The sequence below is a fragment of the Pseudophryne corroboree genome, chromosome 3 (assembly GCF_028390025.1).
Source record: "Pseudophryne corroboree isolate aPseCor3 chromosome 3, aPseCor3.hap2, whole genome shotgun sequence".
Classification (NCBI taxonomy): Eukaryota; Metazoa; Chordata; class Amphibia; order Anura; family Myobatrachidae; genus Pseudophryne; species Pseudophryne corroboree.
In genome coordinates, this window is record NC_086446.1 from 261,653,406 (window position 1) to 261,677,992 (window position 24,587).

A 24,587-nucleotide genomic window follows, 5' to 3' on the forward strand; every position below is an offset into this window, starting at 1 on the left:
AAATAGGATTTCTTTATGCATGTAATCTACTAAAGTGAGTTACAAGTTACAGCTCTCTTGGTTTGGCACATCATCTTAGAGCTTTTTCATCATACTTAGGCCTTGATTTTAGCACAACATTGGAAGCTACTCTATGTGGAATCCTGCCTCCACACCTGCAGTACAGTGCTGAGCTATCAATGTATTTATATACTACAAACAACAACACAATTGTGACATAACCTGTAATAACAACACTCCTGATGTCCCTTCACTCTCATGGTTAATTGTAGAGCGATAACTGTGGCTAAACCAAGCAGTGTTTTAGGAGACATACAGAAAAGGTGCAAATATTGAAGATGGTGGTCCTAAACTTTTAGCAGACTAGATTTTGCAGCAACTTTTTTCCCCTATGTGCACATACAGTTTGACAAAGACTCTCTGGGGCATTGCCAATTGCCTTTACTGTAACTAGGGTGTTGTGTATTGGTTATAAGAATACAGTGTACACACTGTATATAGGAAGCTTACAGTGTCCCCACATCCTGCAGATCTAGTGCAGGAGGAGGGTAGTGCAGAACTGATGTTGGTTGTTGGTATGGTAAAAATTACTGTTAATTACACAACAGGATGTACATAAGAAGCATCCCCGGACCAAAAACACAGCTCATTTCAGTCCATCTGACTCATTCCGTGGGAATGTTTAGGTCTGCCTCCTGTAACCATTTCAAGACAGAGGACAATATGTGTTCTAAGACTGAGCGACCTGCTGCTTTAACAGAATTTTTAACCCATTCTGCACAGCAGTTTAGGAACATGAGTTCCAAGCATGAGCAACCTGCTGGTTAATCTACACTCTAAACCTCTTCACTGCCGGAGTGGACAATATCGGTTCCAAGGCTTAACGATCTGCTGATTTATTAGATAGTTAACCAAATCACAACCAGACCAACAAGAGTCAGAAGGATAGGTCAGCTTGCTTAACTGAACCGTTAACTCATTCAACACCAGTGCTGTCTAGCAGGTCTAAGAATTGCCAGCTCAGTTGAATCCTTACTCTTCTCTTGCAGAGTGAACAGCATTGGTTTGAGTGCAGATACCTATGTAAAATGCAAAAGGAAATAAAAAGTGACATTTACATATAGGTAAAAACAATACTCTATCACTAATGATGTCATCAGATGCCCACAGTGTCATTATATTAAATCAGTATTTAAAGGTTTGATCCCATGGCCCAACACAGAAACCATTTAGGCAGTGGTTACATATTTGTGGGTATTTTTTTTAAGCTTTTGTGAAGAAAGGTCAATGAAGTATTTTCCATTTTATTATTAAAATCAGGGTAACCACATTACATTTGACCTCTGGGGATACATCTATAAAATTGTAACTGTGTTTTTGTCTTTTAAGCTAGATTGCTTATTTTGCTAGAATAGAAAGACTTGATGCACCTGGACTACCAGAACTGTCAGGAAAATGTTCCTACATTATTTTATTGCATTTAGATTCCAAGATTGACAAAATGTCATTTTTTATATACTGAGTAAACTTTAGACTTGGGCATAGTAAAAATCAATTAGGGGTTCTAGCCATAGCGAATGCTCTAGGAAATGTAACATATGTCCTCAGTTGCTCAGCCCACCAAGCCCTTCATCATCTCTGCTACAAGTGTTTGAACATTTGTTTGCCAGAAAATATTGTGATCTACTCAAATGCAGCTGCACATCAGTGTAATGTAAGATCAATGATGATTAACAACACAGTCCTTGTGATCTTAGTCACAACACGTGGTGACAATATTACACTCAGTGGGAGCTCAAATAATTAGCTTGCAGGGAGCCAAAAACATGCCCCGATACTCTGAAGACGATTTGGTGTAGCTGAAAAACATAAAACAAGGACAGCAAAATATCACGGTATATACGTCCAATATTCCCTGTCTTCATGTCTATTTTTGTGTTCTCTTCCTTCCTGTTTTTCATCCATCAAAGACCATCCCCAGGAATGGCCTAATGCGCGCTCACATCTGGCCACCATCACCCCAGACCAGTTCCTACAGTAGATAGAGTCGATTAGTGCCTCCTCTAAGGTCCTTCAATGCTCATCGTTACATCTCCCCCAAATGCCTTAAGCGTTTGCGGCATGTTCAACACTTGGCACAGCAATAAACTATCGTGTCACTGCTTGTTCTAATGTTTGATCAAGGTTTATGTTAATAATATGCACAGCTTAAAGTGGATGATCTGTTTAATCGACTTGCTATGACGTGAGGTTCCTGAGTGTTTATACTGAGCTGCGTGCAATGGTGGTCTTAAGAAATGACACTTGGTTTTCAGCACTGTGCATTTTATTACTTGAATTACAGATAGTTAATCATTGCAACCTTCTTCTCACAAAGGGGGCAATGTATCAAGGCTTGGATAGAGATAAAGTGGAGAGAGATGAAGTACCAACCAATCAGCTCCTGTCATTTTACAGACTGTGCTAGAAATATGACAGAAGCTGATTGATTGGTACTTTTTCCTTCTCCAAGGCTTGATAGATCTCCCTCAGGACCAGATGTGCTAAGTCTTAAAAAGTGATCTAGATATGTTACAAAGGAACCTTTTAATCAACAAATATCAATTATTAATGTATTTAGGGAGGCACCCAGTTTCTCACTGCAAAAGCCATCCCCATAGGTTTTAAATTCAAAGCATTCTGAAGCTTGGCCTATGCAGCTACAGTATTCTATGTTAAGATTACGTCAACCATTGTAGCCTATGGGCTATACTCCACAATAGTTACCATAGGTTGTCTCCCCAGCAGTTGCCGCTTGCACATGCATGGTGATCAGACCACACATGTCAAATGTTTGTATTACCGATCACTTCACTTCTAATAAATCGCAGGAATGAGCTCCTCTCCTTGAATATAAGTATTCATACATCCAGATGATACTTCTTCATTTCTTATTGCCGCGATAAGTGTCAATAAAAAAATTATAATTGTTAATCTGAAACCTAATAATTAATATACATGCCCCCAAAACTCTAAGAAACTAATAATATTTTTGAAGATTGCAGAACAAAGATTATCTATATATATAAATGTGAAAGCCCTCACTCACTCACTGACCCATCACTAATTTGCTTACTTCCCGATATGTTAGGAAGCTGAAATGTAACATAGGTATTCTTCAGGTGGGAAATAGGAAAACTGCATAATTAGAATTTTAATAAACCTTCCCTAAGGGGATGAAAAGGGTGTTGACATAATGACGTCATTACCGACGCATGGCTTGCGTTACGTGAACGATAAAGTATGAAAATTTGGGTTGCACCTCCAGTGTGTAGAATTTAACAAACTGCAAAAATGGTTCGGTTACTTTTTACCATATCTGCTACGGGTGCTCCTCGGGTAACGCCAAGAACCATGGATTAATATTTACTTACATTAAGACGTCTTAAATTTAAAGCTCTATAGATTGACCAAATTTTTAACACTCATTTATATTTACAACCATGAAAATCAGAAACTCCCGTGTGAAGAACAGGTAGAACAGCTAGTATACAATAAATTCAGATTATTTGTTGTCGTTTGGCTATATGAAAAAAAATCCATGCAATTTCCTAACTTTTTAACACATTTTAAAATTCAAATAGGGGAGCCACACCAACTGCCAGTGAGTTCCAGACAGCAATGTTTGGCATTGTGTGGGGTGGTAGTTGGTGTGGTTCCCCTATTTGACTATTGGACTGTGCTTCAACTGCCACTGGAGAAGATATATGTATCTCTCTCTAGAATACATAAATATCACATTTTCCTGTTGTTGTTGTTGTTTTTACATAATTATGTTTATTAAATAGCCCCCAAAGAGAGAAAAAGGAATAGGGGAGCTGTTTGCATTATTTTATAGAGTTCGGCTTCCTCATATGCCCCTCCTACTGTACTGGTTCTCGGTGTTCTAACCTGGCCCATTTATGTTTCTCGCGCTCCGTCCTTCGATCAAGTCCCTGAAGTCACTGACAGTAGTATTCCTTTTACAGCGCGCCAAGTCATCATTGCATTGTTCAATCCTCTGACACCAAGTGTATTGGCTCTGTTTTCACAAGCACCTACAACAGCAAAAAGCTCTTCGGAAATTTACCTTTTGAAGTTTTCCAATGTTTGCTTCAGACCTAATCTCCAAACATAAAATGTACTAGAGGGATGAAACACAAGTCATCTTACAATAACCAAAAAATAATAATAAAAAAAAAATAGTAGACCTTGTTTGTGATGAGAAAGATTAGGAGAATTTCAGGTGCCAATAATACTACACACACTTTCCATTCTTATAAGACATTGAAGGCTGTGCTGCTGAATGATGATGGATTTAAGTTGAAGCTATTGGATCTCTGCCCATGTTTGGCCTGAGTATTTATCATGTTAATTCTGATAAGCGCTTAAATTATTCCTAGTTTGGTCTAAACAAGAAGTGGCTGTAACTACATGTCTGTCTCTGAGTGACTAATCACCAATGCTGTATTATGAAATGGTATTACCAGCAATATGGTAATATGTGAGTACTAGCTGCTGCTGCTCAGCATTCCATAATACCAATTACAGCTGTAGTCATCTGGTGACTCTCCAAGTCAGCACATTTCAGTCTCTATCAATGGAGTTCTAGCATGCTAGCATTGTTTTCATTTAGGTTTAAAGGAGAAGCCGAGAAAAGCTGCATGAAGCAGGGACATCAGTGCACTAGCATGGAGTGCACTGCTAACTACAGGACTTCTAGGACAGACACCACTTATTTATCTCTTTGATCCATAGGGAAAAAAAAAGAATATGAGGCATATTCAATTAGGCTAGGGGTTTACCCGACATCTAGTTGTCAGCATTGCCCATTTAATTAGCTGCGGAAACCCTGTGTACTAAGTTCCAAAGGGCGGATTTTTCCTAGCAGCCTCAGGAGCTGCGAGGAAATGCCTGTGTAAAAATGCACCCTCTGCATTTAAAGGACAAGGGAACCCACAGATTTCTGCGCAAGATACGGGTTAGTTTAGAAATGCAGAATAATTAACTAGCGGTGGCAATGAAACCCGGAGCTTTTCCTTGTGCCCTAGACCCTGCACGTAATTGAATATGCCCCACTATTATCATGAAACTAGCTTATTTTCAAAAAGTTATCTGACTTTGTGTATATGGCAATAAAGACATGACATTTGCTATAAACCCCCCCAAAAAACAACAACAACAACAAACAAACAAAGCTGTTCATTACAAAAGTTGTAAGGGGAGATGTATTAAGCCTTGGAGAGAGAGAAAGTGGAGTAGTTGCCCAGAACAACTGGGGCAACTACGCCAAAGCTTTTGGAAACTTCTTCACTTTATCTTTCTCCATGGCTTTATACATCTCTGCCATAATATATCATTACATACACCATAACATTTATATTGATGCAGTATTTCACAGCTGGATGAATATATGTATGTACAACATACAGTGGCGTAAGTTCATACCAGGCACCCGGAGGAAAATAGATGATGGTGCCCCCACCCCCCACACAAGTAATACGTCACTTTTGTCCAGTTATGTTAACCATAACAGTTATGAGCAGGAGCAATATTTCTGCAGCTTAATGTCTTCAATGGGAATGCTAACAACTGTATGTCCTTGTCACAAGATAGATGCCAGATTAATTGCCCTAATATTACACCCAAATGGGTGTGATACAGGATACTGGTGCTTGAGATACTGGCGGTCAGAAGGTCGACACCGGCATCACAAAGCTACCCCCGGCCTAACCCTAACCCTTCCCTGGTGGTGCCTAAATCTAATTCCCCCCTCCCCGCAGCCTAACCCTCCTCGGGGGTGCCTAACACTAGCTCCCCTTCCCCACAGCCTAACCCTAACCCCCCTCCCCCACAGCCTAATCCTAACCCTCCCCAGTGGTGACTAAACCTAACCCTCTCTCCTCATAGCCTAACCCTCTTTCCATAGCAGCCTAACCCTAACCATATCATCCCTGCAGCCTAAATAGAACCCTCCCCCTGCAGCCTAACTTTAACACTCCCCAGAGGTGGCTAAACCTAACCCCCCACCCCTTCCCGCAGCCTAACCATAACCCTCTCCCTACAGCATAAACCTAGCAACCATCCCAACGGCACTAAAGCTAGGATTCTCCGTCATAATTATGTTTCGGTGGTCGGGATTCTGGCGCTGGCATTTCGTCCTTTGTCGGAGTTCCAGTGTTAGCATTTAGTACGCTTGTCAGGATTCCAGCATCGGGATTTTGAGCGCCGGCATCCTGACTGTCGGCATCCTGACTGCATCCACCCCAAATACAGCCATGAGACATGTGATTGGGTTAGGAAGAAAAAAGAAATGGATGTTGTGCGGCCGCGTCGCCTGAGGTCACAGTCGGGTCGCGTCAGAGCAGCATGGATGAGGTCAGCGCTGCTTCTCAGGCTGAAACTACTGTAGAACTGGAGGAGTGGCTGTCATGCAGTTGTCGCCAGCATCACCCGATTATGGGGTCTATTTACTAAGCTTTGGGTGGAGATAAAGCAGACGGAGATAAAGTCCCAGCCAATCAGGTCCTAACTGCCATGTCACAGGCTGTGTTTGAAAAATGGCAGTTAGGAGCTGATTGGCTGGTGCTTTTATATCTCTCCACTTTATCTCCATTCAAGACTTAGTAAATAGACCCCTTGATTGCCCAGGGTCCCGGCAGTGAATGCACTGGTCCTTGAGCCGGCCTTACTTCTACAGTATGAGTCCTCTTGTCAGCCAGCGCCCGGCGGCCAATGTCTTCTTTGCCTTCACGAGTTCCGCCACTGACAACATATAATATAGTATGCATTTTCACAGAGAAGTCGTTTTGGTTTATACATAAGCTCTGTCCTAAAGATAAGTTGTAAATAAGAACTCATCTTTGTGATAAGTTTTTTTAGGGTGGGATGTACTAAAAAAGAAATGCAGTAAAAATGCGTTTTTTTGGGTTTTTACAGCATTTCCAAATGTACTAAATCCCTGTCGCCGGGGCTTCAACGCGGAGCAAAATGGCAGCTATAGCTGGCGTTACCCTATTGAAGCCTATGGGCTTCATTTTCCGCGTCACTCAGTGTGAGGTATCCTGTTGCATCCCTCCCAGCATGCTCATGCGCATACAGACCCCCCTGGACGACACCCAAAAGTCCAGTGACCGGCACGCATTGCAATGGACAGTTTTTATCGCAAGAGCTGTCCTTTGCAACACTAATTGCGTATGTTAGTACATAAACGATTAATATGGATGCGATGTGTGGCTGGATGTACACCGCAAGGTTAGTACATCCCGCCCTTAGAGAGAACCTATTATGTGTTTTAGAGAGAACCTATTTACATTTGTAACACTTTAAACATGGTACAATGGAAAGTAATGGGCTATAACATTGTCAATTTATGTCTATGATAACGACAAGGGGATAAATAATGATTTCTGATGAGCGTCATATTGCTAGGCAACAACAATACTCTCAGAAATATGAAATTAATAAGAAGAGAAATGCAAAATGTATTACAGAATATATATAAGAAAAATATGTATGTTCTAAACTGAACTTGGAATTTTTAATACAGATATACAGTATATTTTAGACTGAAATTGAAATTTAACGCAAATGTTAGTGATGCGGGTACAGATGCATCCTCATACATCTAGCCTTAATACTCCAGGCAGCGTGAGATGCCTGATGCGAGTGAGCTGCCAGGTCCCGTGCAATTCTGCTCGCAACCTCATCGGGCAGGTCCCTAACATTATAGAGGTGCGTCTCTGGGGCGCAAGGCAACCCCAAACCACCCCAACCTTCACAAATGGTGGGCAGGCTCATAATATTGGCTAATTTTATATCAAAAACCTCAGATATGATGTATAAGTATTACATTTATTGTAATTCCAATGGGTGTATGGTGCACCTGTTCTCTTTTTCTGTGTTGTAGCATTAAGTCTCAGCTAGATAGCACATCCATTATGAATAGCTAGGGTGTGCAGTCCATGCCCTCCTTCCCCAATATGTTGGTTTACTGACTGATACAGAGCCAAATAGCTTTTATTCATGTGGAGTGATGCTGGTCAGCCACTGTACCAAGAGGGCTGCTGCACTATTTTATTCCATTGGCTAAGATCCGAGATGAAATGGTATGCTCTTCGGCAGCCAGTGACCTGCTCCGTTCTTTACCTGAACCCTCTGGCACTCTTTCTTCATTTGATCCCACAAATGAAGATGAAGTATCATCACTCTTCTCATCCTGCTTCTCTACTACCTCTCCTCTTGATCCTTTACCCTCACAAATAAGTAAAGCTCTGTCTCTGGTGCTCATCCCTACCTTAACTAACATCTGTAATCTCTCTCTACTGGTATTTTTCCTTCAACTTCAAGCATGCAGTGATTACTCACATTTTAAAAAAACAAAATTCTGACCCTAATGCTCTCTCAAACTACCGCCCTATCTCTCAGCTCCCTTGTCTCTCTAAGCTACTTGAGAGACTTGCCTACACTCGACTCACACACTTTCTTAACTCATACACTTTGTTGGACCCACTTCAGTCAGGCTTCCGTTCCCAACATTCCACAGAGACGGCACTGACTAAAGTGGTTAATGATTTGGTCACTACGAAGTCTAAAGGCCACTACTCACTACTTATTCTTCTAGACCTATCTGCTGCATTTGACACTGTAGACCACTCTCTTCTCATACAGACACTACAATCCCTAGGTCTTAAAGACACAGCCCTTTCTTGGTTCCTATCGTACCTATCTAATCGCTCTTTCAGTGTTCGCTTCTCTGAATCTACCTCCTCTTCGCTACCTCTTTCAGTTGGAGTACCGCAAGGCTCAGTCTTGGGTCCTCTGCTTTTCTCTATCTATACCTCATCTCTTGGTAAACTAATCAGCTCTTTTGGTTTTCAGTATCATCTGTACGCAGATGATACTCAAATCTACCTATCCTCCCCTGACTTGTCCCTATCTGTACTGGACCGTGTCACTGAATGCCTTTCTGCCATCTCATCCTGGATGACATCTCGCCACCTCAAACTTAATATTTCAAAGACAGAGTTAATTATATTTCCTCCGGCCAATAGTAGGTACCAACCTGATATCTCTATCACTGTTGAAAACTCGACTATCTACCCTACCCCACAAGCTCGCTGCCTAGGTGTCATCCTTGACTCTGATCTGTCCTTTGTTCCCCACATTCAATCTGTCTCAAGATCATGTTACATGCATCTAAAAAACATATCCAAAATACGACCATACCTTACACAAGACACTGTTAAAACTCTAATCCACGCTCTCATTATCTACCGCATTGATTATTGCAATAGTCTCCTAACTGGTCTTCCCAAAACGAAACTCTCACCACTACAATCCATTCTGAATGCAGCGGCGAGGCTTATCTTCCTCGCTAGACGTTCATCGTCTGCAGATCCACTCTGTCAGTCCCTCCATTGGTTACCTGTACTCTACCGCATTCAATATAAAATACTTTTACTCACACACAAGGCCATTAACCAAACTACACCAACGTATATCACTTCGCTTATCACAAAATATCTCCCAACCCGACCTCTTCGCTCTTCACAAGACCTGCATCTCTCATCCACACTCATTACTCGCTCCCACTCACGACTGCAGGACTTTCATCGGGCTGCACCCACTCTGTGGAATGCCCTACCACGCAGAATAAGACTCTCCTCTAGTCTCCAAACCTTCAAGCGTTCCCTCAAAACTCACCTCTTTAGGCAAGCGTATCAAATTCCTGAACCGCCCACATAACTTTCATAAACCTTCCTATCAAATTACATCCACTCTGTACAGTCCACACATATCCTCACATGTCTGTTCATTCTATGCAATAGATAGCACCTTTCCTTGTGTACAAATGCCTATTTCCCTATAGATTGTAAGCTTGCGAGCAGGGCCTTCCTACCTCTATGACTGTTATCACCCAGTTTGTTATTGTTATTTCAAATTGTAAAGCGCAACGGAATTTGCTGCGCTATATAAGAAACTGTTAATAAATAATAATAAATAATTGGCTGCATGGAGTACGCATGGAGGTGCAGCACATGTACCTATATCATTGGTGTGCGGTGGGGTGAGACAGGTGAGGCAGAGCCTTTCCTGCCATACTAACGTTTAAACCAGAAGTTTGACTATATTAAGTATATGACAAATACAAAGAATATATGATAAGTATCTTCTTTTTATTATTCTAATGATTTTTATTATCAAATGTCTGGAGTAGAAAGTCTATGGCAGGTGAGGCAGTGCCTCATCTGCTTAACTTTTCCGCACATCTCTGATACTGTATATATACTGCTGCACCTGTGTATTATGCCCACATGCACCCTTTGGCTCATAAATTGTGAGTAAATCTGGCTCTGGTACTAGTCAGTGCCTCCTGAGCTATTTACCTCATGGCACGATTATCACCACCACTGTTTTGCAACTACCACAGCTGCTGTCTCTATCCATGGCTGTCACTTGCACTGCAAGGATTGCTACTGCAAGGTACAGGTGCTCAAGTGCTCACTGATGTTTAGAGTCAGACCTGGCCCTAACCGCCTTGATAATTTATATATAAATGTAAGCTATGTATTAGCTATTTATATGGAATATTACATGCAATAGTATTGTTTTTATGGAGCCAATTTTTTTTTTTATTTGTCCAAGTTTGGCTATTTTACATTTCACAGAATGAAATGCAGGAAGTTATACATTTATTCTTAACTAGTAAAGGGACACAACATTTGCTTGGAACACTTTAGAAGCCTATGGGCTTCTTTCCCCAATCTTCCTGAAAAGGATCCGATACGGATCTCTCCCAGCATACCCAGTAGAAGCCTTTGGTTTACTTCCTGAGAGGGAATGAATTGGATCCTTTCCAGTACCCCTACTGCATCCACCACGTCCCTCTGTGCATGTGCAGAGAACCTCCCGGCCTGAATCACGGAGTCCCTACTTCGCAGATGGGCAGCTCTTTTTCGGAAAGAGCAGTCCTTTGCGATACTAATCACATATGTTAGTACGTTTGCAATTAGTATCATTGCGATGTTTGGTGGAATATAGGGGTCAATTCAGATCTGGACAAAGCTACGGCAGCAGTTGCAGGCTGAAGCGTGCGCACACAGTAAAATGCAACAGCATCTCACTTCTGCAATCACCTCTGCCTGATTTACAGGCAGAGGCAGTCGTGTGGCGGGAGGAGGCGTTGCGGCAGCATTGGGGTGGGCGCAGTCCGGACTACGTATGGCTGGTAGCCATCTGCCCTCACAGCTGGGCTGTACAGGCAGAGGGCTACTCTAAACCAGGGCCGGATCTGGGGGGGGGGGGGGGGCGAAGGGGGCGACCGCCCCCCCCTAGCACAGTCATAACCACGCCCACTTTTGAGCAGAAGAAAGCTCTTCGGGGAGAGCCTGAGGCAGAACGATGTGCTGCAGCTTATACCACAGCAGCATAGAGGAGCCAGGAAAGCAAGGGTTACAGAGCATTTGCCCCTCACTTGCTGGTGTGTGGGTACTAGGGCTAATAAATACAATTACCCCATAGCACAGTTACATGTACATAGAGCAATCACAAAGCACTATCTCAGTCTCACTCAAAAAGTTCAGTCAGAATTGAGAGGAGGAGGAGTTAGGATTGCAGATGGGAGGAGTTGGGACTGTAGAGGGAGGAGTCAAGATTAAACAGTAAATCGCCCCCCCTAAAGAAAAGTCTAGATCCGTCCCTGCTCTAAACTTGCAAAAGCAACGCCGCTGTGCGATGCTCTCACATGTCTGTGGGGACAGAGTGGGGGCTGGATCCGGCATGTGGAGCAGACTTGCTCTGTGCTGGGAGTCCCCATGCATGTCAGAGTAATTGATCGTAGATGTGCTTTTTTTTAGCACATCTATAATCAAGTCTGAATCGGCCCCATAGTCTGCAGTCTTAAGGGCCCTACACACTCCTTCAGTAATGAATGAGAAATTGTTCATATCTTTCAATGTGTAGGCACCAACGATGACCAATGCGCGGCCCTGCGGTCATTCATCGCTGGTGCTGACTCGTTTATACCTGCAAGCTAATATGGACAATATCGGCCATATTAGCATGCAGGGCTAAGGGGCCGGGTGACGTCAGGGAGGCGTTACTCCCACCGTCATCCCCCCCAACGCCGGGTCGGCCTTCGGGCACCTCGGCCAGTGTGTAGGGCCCTTTAGTACATCTTGCCTTTAATATTTACCCTGTTTACAGCGCCTGCAGAGTCATCCCCTGTCCTCTAAGGTCTGTCCCATTGCTACGGTGAGAGCCATTGGCTCCTGAGGAGTGAGTCCCGGCCCCGATGAGCACATCAGAGATGGAACAGACCTTAGCAGACTATTATATAGATCAGTATTATGGACCCGGCATATGCCCACTCAGCCCCTCTTGCCCTCCTCCTCTCCGCTGTTCTAAATCTATCTACTATAATTTATATGTGGCCTTTTTTCAACCGTTCATTTACACATGTTATAAACTGGTTTTATGATGATTGTTATTATGGTTTTTTTTATGGAAAACTTAATGCTGCAAAGATTTTCAAGATGAGGTTTCCACTATGGCAGAGCATGAGAGAGGTGATCAGCGCAGGCACCTTGACTTCAGAGTTTGGTTGTTATGAGTGAAGCTATGAAACCTCAACAGACTAAACTTGTGACTTTCTATGTGGCCTCAGGTATATGTGCTGCTCATAAGTAGAGCTGACAGGTCCTACTGCCCAGGAATACCTAAAAAAAGACTAAATCGAAGAGGGCATCAAAGGGAATTTGCACAGTGTTCTGGCAACGTGCTTGGGTTTGACAGCTCCTGACATGTCAAAGCTTTGAGAAGATGGGTTCTTACACTGCATGTCAATCATTCTCCATGTGACACATCTAATCTGTCGCTCTGCCTGGCAGCTTTCATACCCATGGGCATCTGAAATGCAGCTGTCTGCGCCACTGAATAGGAAGGAGGATACAAAACTTACTTTTTACATGTAAGATTTGTAGGGTGTCAAAATAGATTGGAAATCAAGAATATCTCAATATCTATATTTGTATGTAACAATTTACTTTTATTGTGGAAATATTTACAGCAAACTATAGATAAATGAGGAAAATTGACTACAGTTAAAGTATAGATAAAAAATATTAAGTAACAAATTTGTCTTGCCTATAGAACAATAGTACTGCTCTATTCAAGTGTACTTAATATGAGGGGATACTGGATGATATAAATAACATCCTGCATAAATACATAAAAATGATACATAAATACAAACATACTTACGTACAGACATGTATATACAGTATACACACACACACACACACACACACACACACACACACACACACACACACACACACACACAAAAACACACACAGACACACACACACACACACACACACACACACACAAAAACACACACACACACACACACACACACACACACACACACACACACACACACACACACACATACATACAAAATAGCAATAGAGATACTAAGAATTTTGCCTTGCACACATAACAAGAGAAGTTTGTGCAGTTGTCCGTGTATGTTGAATATGAGCAGACGGGTGTGGTATTGAAAGTCAACAGTAACTAGGTCGACAATGTCTAGGTCGACCACTATTGGTCGACAGTATCTAGGTCGACAGGGTGTCTAGGTCGACAGGGTCTTTAGGTCGACATGTTCTAGGTCGACAGGTCAAAAGGTCGACATGAGTTTTTAATGTTATTTTGGTGTCGTTTTCTTCGTAGAGTGACCGGGAACCCCAATTAGTGCACCGCGTCCCCTCGCATGGCTCGCTTTGCTCGCAATGCTTCGGGCATGGTGCCTTCGCTACGCTACCGCTTTGCTCGGCACACTTTACCGTTCCAATCGTAGTCCACGTGGATCGTTAAGTATGAAAAGGTTCAAAAAAAAGAAAAAAATTGTGAAAAACTCACGTCGACCTTTTGACCTGTCGACCTATAACATGTCGACCTAAAGACCCTGTCGACCTAGACACCCTGTCGACCTAGTTACTGTTGACCAATAGTGGTCGACCTAGACATTTTCGACCTAGTTACTGTCTACTTTCAGTCCGGATCCCTGAGAAGACATTGGAGAATACTGATTATATCCCGCATATACCTATAATACATACAAACAAGCATACATACATACATACATTCATACATACATACATATATAGGGCCAAATGTACTAAATATTGAGTTTTAGACCCGATAATTAGAATTTCAATGCTGTCCGATGGGCAGGGAGTGGTGTGCTGTTCAAAGTCGCAATATGTTACATTTTACAGCAGGACTGGATTACGCAATTCAATGCAAATCAGATTATTTAACCTCCAGAAAGTTCACTTCATTCGAGAAGTATGAAGCCAACTCGAGAAAGTTGGCAAATATGATGTAACAGGGAGCATATACCATTTATATATCTCATCTCTAGTGTAAATACAGTATATCTAGGGCTCATGTCTGACAGTTTACATTATTGCATGTACATGTGTGTCCTCATACATACATCTTTGCTGCAGTCATGCCAAATAGCCCCTCTTGACACGCGAGGTCGTGCGAGAATCTTCTAGCGTCGGGCGTCTTTTTTTGCTTCTTCTGTGCCGAAAATGTGTCTTATTCGCTATGCCTAAGATACACAAGAAGATTGTGCTGATTAATTTGATCTATGACACTTGTATATCTGTGTGACTGAGGGGGACATGTACTAAGCAGTGATAAAAGTGGAGAAGTGAGCCAGTGGAGAAGTTGACCATGGCAACCAATCAGCTGCTCTGTATACTTTTATAGTATGGAAATTATAAATGTTACGTCAATGCTGATTGGTTGCCATGGGCAACTTCTCCACTGGCTCACTTCTCCGCTCTTATCACTGCTTAGTACATGTCTCCTTTAGTTTCAATATAGCACCACAGTTTTTTTCCAATACACGTTCTGCTCTGCTCCATAATTAGAGATGAGCGCCTGAAATTTTTCGGGTTTTGTGTTTTGGTTTTGGGTTCGGTTCCGCGGCCGTGTTTTGGGTTCGAACGCGTTTTGGCAAAACCTCACCGAATTTTTTTTGTCGGATTCGGGTGTGTTTTGGATTCGGGTGTTTTTTTCAAAAAAACACTAAAAAACAGCTTAAATCATAGAATTTGGGGGTCATTTTGATCCCAAAGTATTATTAACCTCAAAAACCATAATTTACACTCATTTTCAGTCTATTCTGAATACCTCACACCTCACAATATTATTTTTAGTCCTAAAATTTGCACCGAGGTCGCTGTGTGAGTAAGATAAGCGACCCTAGTGGCCGACACAAACACCAGGCCCATCTAGGAGTGGCACTGCAGTGTCACGCAGGATGTCCCTTCCAAAAAACCCTCCCCAAACAGCACATGACGCAAAGAAAAAAAGAGGCGCAATGAGGTAGCTGTGTGAGTAAGATTAGCGACCCTAGTGGCCGACACAAACACCGGGCCCATCTAGGAGTGGCACTGCAGTGTCACGCAGGATGGCCCTTCCAAAAAACCCTCCCCAAACAGCACATGACGCAAAGAAAAAAAGAGGCGCAATGAGGTAGCTGTGTGAGTAAGATTAGCGACCCTAGTGGCCGACACAAACACCGGGCCCATCTAGGAGTGGCACTGCAGTGTCACGCAGGATGTCCCTTCCAAAAAACCCTCCCCAAACAGCACATGACGCAAAGAAAAAAAGAGGCGCAATGAGGTAGCTGTGTGAGTAAGATTAGCGACCCTAGTGGCCGACACAAACACCGGGCCCATCTAGGAGTGGCACTGCAGTGTCACGCAGGATGTCCCTTCCAAAAAACCCTCCCCAAACAGCACATGACGCAAAGAAAAAAAGAGGCGCAATGAGGTAGCTGACTGTGTGAGTAAGATTAGCGACCCTAGTGGCCGACACAAACACCGGGCCCATTTAGGAGTGGCACTGCAGTGTCACGCAGGATGTCCCTTCCAAAAAACCCTCCCCAATCAGCACATGATGCAAAGAAAAAGAAAAGAAAAAAGAGGTGCAAGATGGAATTGTCCTTGGGCCCTCCCACCCACCCTTATGTTGTATAAACAAAACAGGACATGCACACTTTAACCAACCCATCATTTCAGTGACAGGGTCTGCCACACGACTGTGACTGATATGACGGGTTGGTTTGGACCCCCCCCAAAAAAGAAGCAATTAATCTCTCCTTGCACAAACTGGCTCTACAGAGGCAAGATGTCCACCTCATCATCACCCTCCGATATATCACCGTGTACATCCCCCTCCTCACAGATTATCAATTCGTCCCCACTGGAATCCACCATCTCAGCTCCCTGTGTACTTTGTGGAGGCAATTGCTGCTGGTCAATGTCTCCGCGGAGGAATTGATTATAATTCATTTTAATGAACATCATCTTCTCCACATTTTCTGGATGTAACCTCGTACGCCGATTGCTGACAAGGTGAGCGGCGGCACTAAACACTCTTTCGGAGTACACACTTGTGGGAGGGCAACTTAGGTAGAATAAAGCCAGTTTGTGCAAGGGCCTCCAAATTGCCTCTTTTTCCTGCCAGTATAAGTACGGACTGTGTGACGTGCCTACTTGGATGCGGTCACTCATATAATTCTCCACCATTCTATCAATGTTGAGAGAATCATATGCAGTGACAGTAGACGACATGTCCGTAATCGTTGTCAGGTCCTTCAGTCCGGACCAGATGTCAGCATCAGCAGTCGCTCCAGACTGCCCTGCATCACCGCCAGCGGGTGGGCTCGGAATTCTGAGCCTTTTCCACGCACCCCCAGTTGCGGGAGAATGTGAAGGAGGAGATGTTGACAGGTCGCGTTCCGCTTGACTTGACAATTTTGTCACCAGCAGGTCTTTCAACCCCAGCAGACTTGTGTCTGCCGGAAAGAGAGATCCAAGGTAGGCTTTAAATCTAGGATCGAGCACGGTGGCCAAAATGTAGTGCTCTGATTTCAACAGATTGACCACCCGTGAATCCTTGTTAAGCGAATTAAGGGCTCCATCCACAAGTCCCACATGCCTAGCGGAATCGCTCCGTGTTAGCTCCTCCTTCAATGTCTCCAGCTTCTTCTGCAAAAGCCTGATGAGGGGAATGACCTGACTCAGGCTGGCAGTGTCTGAACTGACTTCACGTGTGGCAAGTTCAAAGGGCATCAGAACCTTGCACAACGTTGAAATCATTCTCCACTGCGCTTGAGACAGGTGCATTCCACCTACTATATCGTGCTCAATTGTATAGGCTTGAATGGCCTTTTGCTGCTCCTCCAACCTCTGAAGCATATAGAGGGTTGAATTCCACCTCGTTACCACTTCTTGCTTCAGATGATGGCAGGGCAGGTTCAGTAGTTTTTGGTGGTGCTCCAGTCTTCTGTACGTGGTGCCTGTACGCCGAAAGTGTCCCGCAATTCTTCTGGCCACCGACAGCATCTCTTGCACGCCCCTGTCGTTTTTTAAAAAATTCTGCACCACCAAATTCAAGGTATGTGCAAAACATGGGACGTGCTGGAATTTGCCCATATTTAATGCACACACAATATTGCTGGCGTTGTCCGATGCCACAAATCCACAGGAGAGTCCAATTGGGGTAAGCCATTCCGCGATGATCTTCCTCAGTTGCCGTAAGAGGTTTTCAGCTGTGTGCGTATTCTGGAAAGCGGTGATACAAAGCGTAGCCTGCCTAGGAAAGAGTTGGCGTTTGCGAGATGCTGCTACTGGTGCCGCCGCTGCTGTTCTTGCGGCGGGAGTCCATACATCTACCCAGTGGGCTGTCACAGTCATATAGTCCTGACTCTGCCCTGCTCCACTTGTCCACATGTCCGTGGTTAAGTGGACATTGGGTACAGCTGCATTTTTTAGGACACTGGTGACTCTTTTTCTGAGGTCTGTGTACATTTTCGGTATCGCCTGCCTAGAGAAATGGAACCTAGATGGTATTTGGTACCGGGGACACAGTACCTCCAACAAGTCTCTAGTTGGCTCTGCAGTAATGATGGATACCGGAACCACGTTTCTCACCACCCAGGATGCCAAGGCCTCAGTTATCCGCTTTGCAGTAGGATGACTGCTGTGATATTTCATCTTCCTCGCAAAGGACTGTTGGACAGTCAATTGCTTGGTGGAAGTAGTAAAAGTGGTCTTACGACTTCCCCTCTGGGATGACCATCGACTCCCAGCAGCAACAACAGCAGCGCCAGCAGCAGTAGGCGTTACACGCAAGGATGCATCGGAGGAATCCCAGGCAGGAGAGGAATCGTCAGAATTGCCAGTGACATGGCCTGCAGGACTATTGGCATTCCTGGGGAAGGAGGAAATTGACACTGAGGGAGTTGGTGGGGTGGTTTGCGTGAGCTTGGTTACAAGAGGAAGGGATTTACTGGTCAGTGGACTGCTTCCGCTGTCACCCAAAGTTTTTGAACTTGTCGCTGACTTATTATGAATGCGCTGCAGGTGACGTATAAGGGAGGATGTTCCGAGGTGGTTAACGTCCTTACCCCTACTTATTACAGCTTGACAAAGGGAACACACGGCTTGACACCTGTTGTCCGCATTTCTGGTGAAATACCTCCACACCGAAGAGCTGATTTTTTTGGTATTTTCACCTGGCATGTCAACGGCCATATTCCTCCCACGGACAACAGGTGTCTCCCCGGGTGCCTGACTTAAACAAACCACCTCACCATCAGAATCCTCCTGGTCAATTTCCTCCCCAGCGCCAGCAACACCCATATCCTCCTCATCCTGGTGTACTTCAACACTGACATCTTCAATCTGACTATCAGGAACTGGACTGCGGGTGCTCCTTCCAGCACTTGCAGGGGGCGTGCAAATGGTGGAAGGCGCATGCTCTTCACGTCCAGTGTTGGGAAGGTCAGGCATCGCAACCGACACAATTGGACTCTCCTTGTGGATTTGGGATTTCGAAGAATGCACAGTTCTTTGCTGTGCTGCTTTTGCCAGCTTGAGTCTTTTCATTTTTCTAGCGAGAGGCTGAGTGCTTCCATCCTCATGTGAAGCTGAACCACTAGCCATGAACATAGGCCAGGGCCTCAGCCGTTCCTTGCCACTCCGTGTCGTAAATGGCATATTGGCAAGTTTACGCTTCTCCTCCGACAATTTTATTTTAGGTTTTGGAGTCCTTTTTTTTCTGATATTTGGTGTTTTGGATTTGACATGCTCTGTACTATGACATTGGGCATCGGCCTTGGCAGACGACGTTGCTGGCATTTCATCGTCTCGGCCATGACTAGTGGCAGCAGCTTCAGCACGAGGTGGAAGTGGATCTTGATCTTTCCCTAATTTTGGAACCTCAACATTTTTGTTCTCCATATTTTAATAGGCACAACTAAAAGGCACCTCAGGTAAACAATGGAGATGGATACTAGTATACAATTATGGACTGCCTGCCGAGTGCAGACACAGAGGTAGCCACAGCCGTGAACTACCGTACTGTACTGTGTCTGCTGCTAATATAGACTGGTTGATAAAGAGATGTCTATGTAACTATGTATGTATAAAGAAGAAAGAAAAAAAAACCACGGTTAGGTGGTATACAATTATGGACGGACTGCCTGCCGAGTGCAGACACAGAGGTAGCCACAGCCGTGAACTACCGTACTGTACTGTGTCTGCTGCTAATAATATAGACTGGTTGATAAAGAGATGTCGTAGTAGTATGTATGTATGTATAAAGAAGAAAGAAAAAAAAACCACGGTTAGGTGGTATACAATTATGGACGGACTGCCTGCCGAGTGCAGACACAGAGGTAGCCACAGCCGTGAACTACCGTACTGTACTGTGTCTGCTGCTAATATAGACTGGTTGATAAAGAGATGTCTATGTAACTATGTATGTATAAAGAAGAAAGAAAAAAAAACCACGGTTAGGTGGTATACAATTATGGACGGACTGCCTGCCGAGTGCAGACACAGAGGTAGCCACAGCCGTGAACTACCGTACTGTACTGTGTCTGCTGCTAATATAGACTGGTTGATAAAGAGATGTCTATGTAACTATGTATGTATAAAGAAGAAAGAAAAAAAAAACCACGGTTAGGTGGTATACAATTATGGACGGACTGCCTGCCGAGTGCAGACACAGAGGTAGCCACAGCCGTGAACTACCGTACTGTACTGTGTCTGCTGCTAATATAGACTGGTTGATAAAGAGATGTCTATGTAACTATGTATGTATAAAGAAGAAAGAAAAAAAAACCACGGTTAGGTGGTATACAATTATGGACGGACTGCCTGCCGAGTGCAGACACAGAGGTAGCCACAGCCGTGAACTACCGTACTGTACTGTGTCTGCTGCTAATATAGACTGGTTGATAAAGAGATGTCTATGTAACTATGTATGTATAAAGAAGAAAGAAAAAAAAACCACGGTTAGGTGGTATACAATTATGGACGGACTGCCTGCCGAGTGCAGACACAGAGGTAGCCACAGCCGTGAACTACCGTACTGTACTGTGTCTGCTGCTAATATAGACTGGTTGATAAAGAGATGTCTATGTAACTATGTATGTATAAAGAAGAAAGAAAAAAAAAACCACGGTTAGGTGGTATACAATTATGGACGGACTGCCTGCCGAGTGCAGACACAGAGGTAGCCACAGCCGTGAACTACCGTACTGTGTCTGCTGCGACTGGATGATAAATGATATAAAAAATATATATATATCACTACTGCAGCCGGACAGGTATATATTATATATTATATAATGACGGACCTGCTGGACACTGTCTGTCAGCAGAATGAGTTTTATTTTTATAGAATAAAAAAAACAACAACACACAAGTGAAGTCACACGACGAGTGTTTAACTTTTTCAGGCAATCACAATATAAGTATACTACTAACTATACTGGTGGTCAGTGTGGTCAGGTCACTGGTCAGTCACACTGGCAGTGGCACTCCTGCAGCAAAAGTGTGCACTGTTTAATTTTAATATAATATTATGTACTCCTGGCTCCTGCTATAACCTATAACTGGCACTGCAGTGCTCCCCAGTCTCCCCCACAATTATAAGCTGTGTGAGCTGAGCAGTCAGACAGATATATAATATATATAGATGATGCAGCACACTGGGCTGAGCCTGAGCAGTGCACACAGATATGGTATGTGACTGAGTCACTGTGTGTATCGCTTTTTTCAGGCAGAGAACGGATATATTAAATAAACTGCACTGTCTGGTGGTCACTCACTATATAATATTATGTACTCCTGGCTCCTGCTATAACCTATAACTGGCACTGCAGTGCTCCCCAGTCTCCCCCACAATTATAAGCTGTGTGAGCTGAGCAGTCAGACAGATATATAATATATATAGATGATGCAGCACACTGGGCTGAGCCTGAGCAGTGCACACAGATATGGTATGTGACTGAGTCACTGTGTGTATCGCTTTTTTCAGGCAGAGAACGGATATATTAAATAAACTGCACTGTCTGGTGGTCACTCACTAGTAAACTCTCTGCACTCTCTACACTTCTACAGTACTCCTCCTAGTCCTAAGCTCCAGTAAATCTCTCTCTCTTATAATCTAAATGGAGAGGACGCCAGCCACGTCCTCTCCCTATCAATCTCAATGCACGTGTGAAAATGGCGGCGACGCGCGGCTCCTTATATAGAATCCGAGTCTCGCGATAGAATCCGAGCCTCGCGAGAATCCGACAGCGTCATGATGACGTTCGGGCGCGCTCGGGTTAACCGAGCAAGGCGGGAAGATCCGAGTCGCTCGGATCCGTGTAAAAAAAGCTGAAGTTCGGGCGGGTTCGGATTCCGAGGAACCGAACCCGCTCATCTCTACTCCATATACAGACGGAGTCACATACAATATACAGGTGCAATGCGTTGTGAATAAGACACATTTTTTGCAAAAACCCCCCAAATGCCCGACATTAGCAGAGTTGCACTGGACCTAGCAGCTCACTGACATCAGGCATCTTGCGCTGCATGGTATAGTGAGGCTGGATGTATGAGGACACATCAATACTACATACAGTTATGTGATTTATGTAATATACTGTACAGAAGCTATTTATCATTTAGTAAGGCTATACTTTCTGCTGTGACAGCTCCCCTATGAATCCTGCTGTTGTCTTACCAGTTAATAGGGGTCATTTTACTAAGCAGCAGCTTAACCATTTGCTTGGTGTGGTCACACCAGATGTGACCAATGAGAAATGCCCAATGGGCGATTGCTAGAAGCCCCTCTGAACCCTTGGATCCACTGGCATATCTATAATGGGTGCAGGGTGTGCAGTGCACATTGGCCCCTGGGTCCAGGGGGCCCCAACTGTGCACTCTGTACCCATTTCTCCTGTATACTTACCTTTCCGGAGTCCAGTGCTGGCAGCCTCAGTGCTGCAAAATCACCGGGAAAATGGCCATTTTCCCAACGTTTCATGCATGCACAGTAGGGCCATCACTAGAAAAATGGCGGCTATGCCATTTCCACGAAGATCGGTGCATGCTCAATAAACTCTGGCACAGCGACAGAGTCTACTTGTGATAGTGCTGCACGCTGGCTAGAGAGGAGGGGAGGGAGCCCGGACAGAGGGGGTCATTCCGAGTTGTTCGCTTGGTAAGTTTTATCGCATCGCAGTGATTTTCCGCTTAATGCGCATGCGCAATGTCCGCACTGCGACTGCGCCAAGTAAATTTGCTATGCTGTTAGGATTTTTACTCACGGCTTTTTCATCGTTCTGGCGATCGTAGTGTGATTGACAGGAAATGGGTGTTACTGGGCGGAAACAGGCCGTTTTATGGGCGTGTGGGAAGAAACGCTACCGTTTCCGGAAAAAACGCAGGAGTGGCCGGAGAAACGGGGGAGTGTCTGGGCGAACGCTGGGTGTGTTTGTGACGACAAACCAGGAACGACAAGCACTGAACTGATCGCAGATGCCGAGTAAGGTTGAAGTTACTCAGAAACTGCTACGAGGTGTGTAATCGCAATATTGCGAATACATCGTTCGCAATTTTAAGATGCTAAGATTCACTCCCAGTAGGCGTAGGCTTAGCATGTGCAAAGCTGCTAAAATCGCCTTGCGCACGAACAACTCGGAATGAGGGCCAGAGACTGCACTTGTGCGCCTCCTTTCTTGCTACGCCCCTGCTTGGATCCCCTCCCAGTGTCTGTCAATCACTGCTGGTCACACCTCCCACCCGACGGCTGCAAAGAGGAGCAGCTGCTGGGGAAATGTGTCCGCAGAGTGCCTCTGCCCCGAGCGTACTGTGTTTTGCTTTGAATATCATTAGCATTGGAAAAGTTGCAGTTTAGTAACTGTATTAATATATATGGTAATAGTAGGGCTTGCCTCCTTTTTATAAAATTGTTCCTTTGTCGGTTACTAAGCTCCTCGCAGCATAAACAATTGCATGCAATATATTTTGCTGGGCTAGTTGACCGAATTAAATGACTTTACTGATTTACATGAAGTGAACATATAGTGTTAATATTTTCTGCAAATGTTGCAATTTAAACTGGAATTTTCCAGGTTAAATGTAAAAGAAATTCAGCAAAATCACTAATTGGAAGCTGTGTGATATTTGGGTTATTTGAGACTCGCTCCCTCCGGCCATATTGCAGTCAGAGGTGTTACACGGAAGGTGTAGGTGTGTTAAATAGCACAGAAAATGAGGATGAAACTGCAGCTAACGTTTCAGGCTGTTCAAATATTAGCTCAAAGACAAGAACTACAATTGCTTCCAGTGCAGTACTGCGGCACCCTGAGTTCCTGCATGGAAAATCAGTCCCTGCTCCTGTCAGTCACGGTGACATACCTCCCAACATGACCCTCTCCAGGAGGGGCAGAATGCTCCGCTTCTGAACTTCCCTCTTAATTCATGATTGTCATCACCTGTGCTGAAACACTTTTCTTATCCATTAACCCACAGGTTCTCAAACTCTGTCCTCAGGACCCCACACAGTGCATGTTTTGCAGGTCTCCTCACAAAATTACAAGTGAAATAATTAGCTACATCTGTGGACCTTTTAAAATGTGTCAGTGAGTAATTAATACACCTGTGCACCTGCTGGGTTACCTGCAAAACATGCACTGTGTGGGGTCCTGAGGACTGAGTTTGAGAACCTATGCATTAACCTGTTCAAAACAGGTGCTGGCAATCCTAATTTAAAAGGAAAAGTCCAGAAGCAGAGTATTCTGTCCCTCCTAGATAGGGTTATGTTGGGAGGTATGTAACTATGGGGGTCATTCCGAGTTGATCGCTCGCTAGTAACTTTTTGCAGCGCTCTGATCAGATAGTGGGGAAGTGTATTTTAGCTTTGCAAGTGTGTGAACGCTTTTGCAGCCAACGGCGCAAAAAAGTTATGTGCAGTTTCTGAGTAGCTCTGGACTTACTCAGCCGCTGCAATCAATTCAGTCTTTTTGGTCCCGGAATTGACATCAGACTCCCGCCCTGCAAACACTTGGACACATAGGGGGTCATTCCGAGCTGATCGCTCGCTAGCAACTTTTTGCAGCGCTGCGATCAGGTTAAATCTCGGCAAAACTGCGCATGCGTATGCACCGCAATGCACAGGCGCGTCGTACGGGTACA

At 44.2% G+C, this 24,587-nt stretch overlaps 1 long non-coding RNA gene across 1 annotated transcript in view; it reads right to left on the bottom strand.

The window, feature by feature from the left end:
* Positions 1-24,587, bottom strand: part of LOC135055231 (uncharacterized) — a 168,858-nt gene that overhangs the window by 90,904 nt on the left and 53,367 nt on the right. The window contains exon 2 of the long non-coding RNA XR_010243700.1: positions 14,525-14,644. This is a non-coding gene — a long non-coding RNA (uncharacterized LOC135055231). The remainder of the gene's footprint in view (positions 1-14,524; positions 14,645-24,587) is intronic.